This window comes from Microtus ochrogaster, unplaced genomic scaffold (genome assembly GCF_000317375.1).
Source record: "Microtus ochrogaster isolate Prairie Vole_2 unplaced genomic scaffold, MicOch1.0 UNK54, whole genome shotgun sequence".
In the NCBI taxonomy this organism is placed as follows: Eukaryota; Metazoa; Chordata; class Mammalia; order Rodentia; family Cricetidae; genus Microtus; species Microtus ochrogaster.
The window spans coordinates 878866-887029 of record NW_004949152.1 but is presented as its reverse complement, the minus strand read 5'-3'; positions in this window follow the sequence as shown (position 1 = coordinate 887029).

The window sequence follows — 8164 nt, the reverse complement described above, 5'->3', positions numbered from 1 at the left end:
ACACACACACACACACACACACACACACACACACACACACAGAGAGAGAGAGAGAGAGAGAGAGAGAGAGAGAGAGAGAGAGAGAGAGAGAGACATATATATGGAGAGAGAGATATCAATGAACATTACACAGACATAACATGTATTAACATCTATAGATTTTATTTTCTTCAAAAACTTTCACTGAGCAGTTGATTGAATTTATTGTAGGTGTGCGACTGTGTCCACATGTTAAGGCCAGAGGCCAACCTCGGGAGTTGGTTCTCACCTTCCACCTGTTGCTGCAAGGCTCTTGTGCCTGCTGCTCTCAGTATTCAGGGTGACTGGCCTCAAGCTTCCAGATGACCTCTGACCTCTGCCCCCTGTCTTCCCGGAGGAGTGCTGGGATTTCCCGTGCACGGCGCTGCATCAGCTCTTCACACGGACTCGGAAGAATGACTCCTGCTCTCACGCTTCTCCAGCGAGTGCTTTTACCTGCAAAGCCATGCCCCAGGCTCGTGTCCTTTACAGAGAACCTCTTCCTCTTTTATGAGGTGGAGAAGATTGCAGGCGTCACCTAAGCAAATAGTTGAAGCTAAGAAACATCTCGCGCCCTCCGCAAAGGCGAACAGAGAACTCACATTAAATGTGTTGATCAAAAGGAAACATAGACTGGGAGGAGATTCTACAACAGGCCTGGACCCATCACAGACAGCAGAGTCAGGGGAACACAACACGAGACTGGTCCACAGAACAGCAAGCGGAGGGAGGGGCTCTGACTGGCCTTCACGAAACAACTTGCTTGCCGTGGTCGCCACTGAGATTGGAACACGGTTGCTAGACAACTGCATCCCTGTTCAGTTTCGCCATGGACGGACGGAGGGGCAGAAGGTCACAGGGCCCCTGAGACTGAGTGAAAGCGCAACAAAGCATGCACGGCTCCTGAGTCAGGAAGAACAGCTAAGACTTCACTCACTCCTGGGGTTTCCATAAGTTTAAAAATTTCAAAACAGATTTTGTAAAAAATGTTTTGGGGGACTTGAATAAACATATTACCCGTGTAGGGATAAGTAGGTGCGGTATACTAGAGGACATCCAGTTTAAAAGATGGATGATGAAATAATCAAGTATTTTCCAGGGCCGTTCTGTGAGCAAGAGCAGAGGCTTCAACATATCAGACATTAAATCATGGGAGGTGCAGGGACCAGAAACAGAAGTAACTGGGCACCACATATATTTAATCCTCTTTCCTAACCGCTGTAAAGTTATTACATAAAAAAAAATTAAAAAGCGGCGATGAGGATGATACTAGATAAGACATCAAAAGTATTTTCAAGATTTATTTTATGTGCATGGGTGTTGGCCTGCATTAAGTTTGTGCACCATGTGCATGCAGTACCCGTGGAGGCCAGAAGAGGGCAGTGGATTCCCTGAATTGGAGTAACAGCCACTACATGGGTGCTGGGAACTGAACCTGGGTCCTCTAGAAGAGTAGCCAGTGCTCCTAACTGTTGAGCCATCTTATCTAGCCCCTCCTCCAAATGATTTTAAAGGAAATCATTTCATTAGGCAAAACGCAGATGGAGAACTGATGGGCTGCCTTTAGAAAGCAGCTTAGCCTGAATCCTACAAATGGAATGATAAAAGCTGAGCTCAGTGAAAATGAAGACCCCAGGATAAAGAGTCAGGTATGGGGTAGAAGAGGGACCAGGGCTAATAGTAGGGGACACCGGGCATCTGCCTACACATAGCAGTCACACTCCCAAGTCCTACTATGTCTTGACAACTATCCCAAAAGAGCACATTAAACGAGAGGTTCCAGAAGTGGGTGCCTAATGTACATGGGCTGACAGGACAGGTCCAATGCACTCCAGGGTTGTTGCTTGTGAGAGAGTCTCAGTTGGTAGCCCAGGATGGCCTCAAGTTTGTGATCTTCCTGCTTCAGCCTTTCTGCGGCTGACTTTCCAGGCTCATGGCATCACACCTGGCCCAGGATATTTGTGGTTAAATAAGGATTTGGTATTGCAACCATTATTGGTCAAATAAAAATGTACTGTTGGGGAAAGTTTCAATACATCCCTGATCATGCTTTAGGAAAATCAGAGCTAATAACGTCCTTGTTTCCATATTTGATCACTTCCTTGTGCTCTAGTTCCCCAAAGGCGCCATCTAGCCTGTTCCTGCTCCATGACAGTCTGTTCTTGTGTTGTAGATGCAGTATCCTCTTATTTCTTGGAGGTTACTGAGGTTTTGCAGTCTGTGTTCTACAAATCCCATGCCCTGCGTGTTTGGCCTTTCTCTTCCATATTGGACAATCTCCTGAAAGAGCCATGTGTTTATTGGGTACAATCTGTAAGAGGAATATGCTACTAAAGGGAATTTGTAAAGAGTTGCTTCTAAGGAGAAGATGAAGAGGGGCTGAGGCGGACACATTTTCTTTATAATCTCCCAGTGGTACTTATTATCAACTAATACATCATATTTTCTTTGATAAAAATAAAAATAGAGAAAAAAGAAGGGCCAACAAAATGGCTCTGCAGGTAGAAGTGCTTGCCTAAGGCCTGAGTTTCTTCCCTGGAATCCACAATAGAAGGCTAGAACTGACTCCTGGAAACTGTCCTCTGACTTCCACACATACCAGGAAATGCAAGCCCCTGCATTCACACACGTTAAAAACCACACTTGGAAAAGCACCTGCATTCACAGATGCATAATAACAACCCTAGGAAATGCACCTGAATTCACACACACACACACACACACACACACACACACACACACACACACACACCAGTAATAATGCATTTATTTTTAAAGCAATTGAAACACCAGAGTATGCCCAAGCAGGTATAGCAGTTGCTGTTCAGAAGATGAGGGTTTTCCTTCTTGATGGAGTGAAGATAAACATGGAGGTGACAAATGAGAAAGACCCAGATCACTGAGAAGCCATCTGGATAGTGACTGCTAGCAGGATGGAGTCTGCAGTGAGCCAGAAAAAGTGCCTGAAACACAGAAGTCAGGGAGGCACGCACTGTAAAGACCGGGCACTCAACCCCGAGACTGAATGTCTAGGTTTGCACCCGGTGGGTCTGACTGATCACAAGCCCACACTTCAGGCCCAGAAGGAGAAATGCAATGTGGACAGCTCATTGCCTGGGGCCTAGGGCACAGGGAGAACTAACTCCACTCTTCTGAAACAGGAAGGAAAGGAAATCAGCAGGCAGTTTCCAGCCAGGAGTGCCACGGGCACAGCTTTCCTCCTGCGACCAAAGGGGACAGAGAGAGTCGAGGTGCAGCAGTCATGGGAGCCTCTACCAATACAATGCTGTGGAAGAAAGCCAGTACTCCTGAGAGAGAAGTTCAGTACCAGGGCTTGATTTGTTAGGCAGACCTACGGTAGTTTTCCTAAACCACACAACACACGTTCTATTTAAACCTTCAGTATTGTGTACAAGACACAGGTGAGCGCAGGCATCCTTATGCTGCATCAGGTGTGTGGAAGTCAGACCACAACTTTTGGGAGTTGGTTCTTACTGCATCCTGCACAGCATGGTCCAGGAAGTTCGACTGGGTGACGAAGGGCAGACAAACATACAAAAAGACAAACGTACAGAAAATCTGGGATGGTGTGGGCTGTGCTGGCTCTGAGACACCTACCATTCAGCCTAGAGACTCAGTGAGTTTATGATGTATAGCAAAAAGAGGAGGGATTAGCACTTCTCAGTAGGAGGTAGCTACTGTAGGGGGACAGTCTCAGGCTGTAAACGTGCAGGAGGAAGCAGCTGTGGTCAATGCCTCTCACAGTCAACTTTCCTACCCACGCTTTGCCATTCCCGAACCCGACAACACACACTCCCGTAGGATATCATCGGCTCCCCAGAGGTCTGCTCCTTTAACGATCGAACTCAGGTTGTCAGTTTTGCTCAACAAGAGCTTTCACCTACCGAGCCAGTCGTTAACCCATCCTACGTTCCTTTAGAACACACGTCTTTTATGCCAAGAAAGATGCACAATAACCATGCTTTGGGTTTCAAATGAGGGAGTTTATTAAATATACAGCAAGTAAAAGAAGGAAGCAGCAAGCAGCAGATAAATAGCAGGACATTAGACTAGGCGCTCACAGAATCCAGTAGGACCTGCACCTTTGAGCCCTGCACAGAGGCTGCAGCAGGACGGCCGGTCTATAAACACAAGACTGAGCTCAGAGGATAACTCAGAGCCTACAAGCCAAGAGAGAGGAAAAAAACAAACAAAACCACAAATCAAATCAAACCAAAAAACTAGGCATGCAGTTAATGTACCCAGGAAAGTTTTAGTTTTATTTAACGTACATGAGTGTTTGGGCAGCATGTTAGGTACACTGCATTCATGCCTGGTGCCTGGCGAGGTCAGAAGAGGCTATTGGATTGCCTGGAGCTGAAGGTTGGTTGTAAGCTGTCCTGTAGCTGCTAGGAACCAAATCTGGTTCCAAGAGCAGCAAGTGCTCTTAACCACTGAGCCCTCACTCCAGATCCCAAATTTTGGTGTGTTGAGACAGGATTTTCTCTGTGAAACAGCCCTGGCTGTCCTGGAACTAGCTCTTGCAGACCAGGCTGGCCTTGAACTCACAGTGCTGAGATTAAAGGTGTGTGCCACCACCTATTGGCTCTAAAATACTTTTTAAATTAAAAAATTAATGAATCTCTGGTGTGACAGAAAAAAAGATGTGTAGAAACTAAAGTAAACTGCATTTGGGTTAAGAAAGTGGACACAGGGCTGGAGAGATGCTCAGTGGTTATGAGCACTGGCTGCTCTTTCAGAGGACAGGTTCTATTTCCAGCACCCACCTGGTGGCGCATAACTGTCCAGGACTCCAGTTCCAGAGGATCCACCGCCCTCTTCTGGCCTCCAAGGGTACTGCACACACATGGTGCACAGACATGCATGCAGGCAAAACACTCACACATATAAAATAAATAAAAAAGAATGTAGACACAGCACAGGTATCAAGGGCATTTCTAAATGAAAGTTCTATGGAAAACTTTATAAGGAGAAGTTGAAAATCTTAAGTGGATTTAAAAAAACTTTTAAAAGCATTTCCAAAACAAACAAGTATTTATCCTTTTTTCTCTAAAACTGAAATTTGCATTGCTTCATTGACTCAAGGATGAGGAGGTGGCCTACCGAGTCAGGACTAGGATGCTACTGTCTGCTCCCTCATGGAATCTACACGCTAATTACATCCCTCAAGCAAAGCCTCAGGCAACTTTAAAACACTGTTTGCAGATTCTAAAGCTCACCCCCAAAAAGGGTTAGAAATTAAAGTTTCTTTAGAAATAGGAAAGTGGATTTCCCTGAATAACAGCAAAGCCCACACCTGTGTATGGACTCAGACACCCTGGCAATTAGGTCTCCTGGTGGGAGTTGGCCTGGAGCATTCAGAGGGAGGAGAGGCAAGAACTAAGAGTCTGGGTTTCACTTTCGTATCAACTTTTTAAGCTTTGGATTTTTGAGCTGGGTCTCACTCAGGCTGTGGCAATCACCATCTCATCTCAGTGTGAACCGCCCGCCTACTGTGCTGTGGTAACAAATCACCGCACTTCAGACCCTGTCTTTCAGAATCAAAGGCACCGGCCAAGTTTTACTTTCTTCAGGAGAGTAAGGAGGGTAAAGTCTTGTGTTCTTCAGTGGCAGTGGCTGCCTGCAGTCCTTGGCTTGAGGCCCCAATCTTCAAGGTGCAAAGCCAGAGGGCTCTGCTGAGTTTCTCATGCTGCAACTCTCAAGCGGCCTCCCTCACCTCCCTTTTCCACATTTACCAGTCCTCGTGATTACCCTAGGATCTCCTGGGTAATCCAGAGTAAGCACCCAGGGCATCTGTGACCTTAGTGCCCCTTGCCATTGGTCGGTAACCATCCTCACGGGTTGTTTTATTAGGTAGCTCAGGGTGACCTGAACTCGCCAACCTCTTGTCTAGCTTGGGATTCCTTCACCACGTCTGAAAGAGTGCACACTACTTTTATAAAGTTAGATGCACACAACAGACATCATTTTAATGAGACTAGACACTTGTAACAGAAAATGGACTGCTACAAGGCCAGGCAGTCTACAAATGGAATATTCCAGAAGAACTGGCTATCAAGACAGAATACAAATGGAGCTATAACATTTGATAAAGGTATATTTCAAGCTATGAAGGAGAAAGGAAAAACAGTTCACAAGAGGAGGCTGCAGAGGTCACTGCAAATCAAAGACTTGGTTTTCATCCATTCCAAATATACTGAACATCAATACGATAAAAACCCAAAAGAAATTAATAGTGTGCAAAACTATATAGGAAAATGTGTTTGTACCCCTAGGGTTACAAGGTTTCCTTATATCTCAGTCCACAAAGCAAATCTCGGTAATGTTAACATAAAATGAAAATAAAGGCGACAGACTGAAATCTTTTGAAGGAAGACGTGATTATCTGTATTAGAGACATCCCAGCTATGGCGCGGCTGAGGCAGGGGCGGGGGCTCCAGTTGCCAAGCCTGAGTGACTGTGTGAGATCCTGTCTCGAGAGAAAGCAAAAGCAGTGGGAGCTGTAGCTCAGCGGTAGAGCACTTTCCTGCATGGGAAGTTCAAGCTCCAGCTCTGAAAAACAGAGGGCAACCATGATCTGTCAAGGTCTTTGTGTAGCCTGACAGGGCCATGAAACTCTAATAAAATGAGACAGGACATGAACAGGCACAAGAGACTGGCTAACAGCATACTCTGGTGGCCTTGAGGAGTTTAACCCTATTGAGCCTCAGTATCCCTACGTAAAACAGGGCTAATAATACACCTTAACTCTTTCTTTCATTTTTTTTTTCTAGACAGGGTTTCTGTGTGTGGCCCTGGATGTCCTAGAACTAACTCTGAAGACCAGGCTAGTCTCGAACTCACAGAGATATGCCTCCCTTTGCCTCCTCCTGAGTACTGGGATTAGAGGTGTGTGCTACCACCACCCGGCTATACACTGACTTTTACTTAGGGTAAAGATGGAATGAGTTACTAAAGGCATTTTTAATGATGCCTGGCACAGAGTAATGGCGCAATCCACGATGGTTCACATGTTCTGTGCCCATCCATGTTCATTCACATGCTTAGGAAGATGTTCAGCATAGCATCATTTGCTATGGCAAAACAATTACTTTGAATGATATTGACAACCAACAGATAAGTGCATGCTGTGGATAATGGTCTGTATCCTGTCACTTGTATTTTAAATAAACACTGATTGGCCAGTAGCCAGGCAGGAAGTAGAGGTGGGATGACCAGGCAGGAAGTAAAGATGGGACAATAAGAACTCTGGGAAGAAAGAAGTTTCAGTCTGCAGTTGTCACCCAGACACAGAAGCAACAAGATGTGACTGCCTCACCAAAAAAGGCAGCAAGCCATGTGGCTAACACAGACAAGAATTATAGGTTAATATAAGTTATAAGAATTAATAAAAAGCCTGAGATGCTAGGCCAAGCAGTTTATAATTAATGTAGATTTCTGTGTATTTCTTTGGGGCTAAACGGCTGTGGCACCTGGTGGGACAGAAGCTTCTGTCAAGAGCATGATAAAGAATAGTTGTTAAAAGCGCTCACATAAGGCTATTAAGATGGTTCAGTGGGTAAAGAGGTTTCTTGCCAAGCCTGACTACCTGAGTTTGATCACTGTGATCTCCATAGTTGGAAGAGAGAACTCCTGCAAATTGTCCTTTGAGCAAAACACACGCACACGCGCGCACACACACTTTGGCACGTGATCACCACCCCCAAATAAATGTAACAAAATTTTAAAACATCATGCATGATCTAGGGCACCAATATGATGTGTAAACACAGACCATGTGCATTTGTGTAATATGCTGAGAGCATGCTGGCTAGGTGGACTAGCTTTAGGTTCATCAGAGATCTGCCTCAACAAATACGGTGGGAAGTGACGTGAGAAGACATCTGATGTCAGCTGTCAATCTCTGGCCTACACACACACACACACACACACACACACATACACACACATACATACATACACACATACATACACACACATACACACACACATACATACATACACATACACACATACATACACACACATACACACACATACATACACACACACATACACACACACATACACACACACACATACACACACACATACACACACACACACACACACACACACACACACC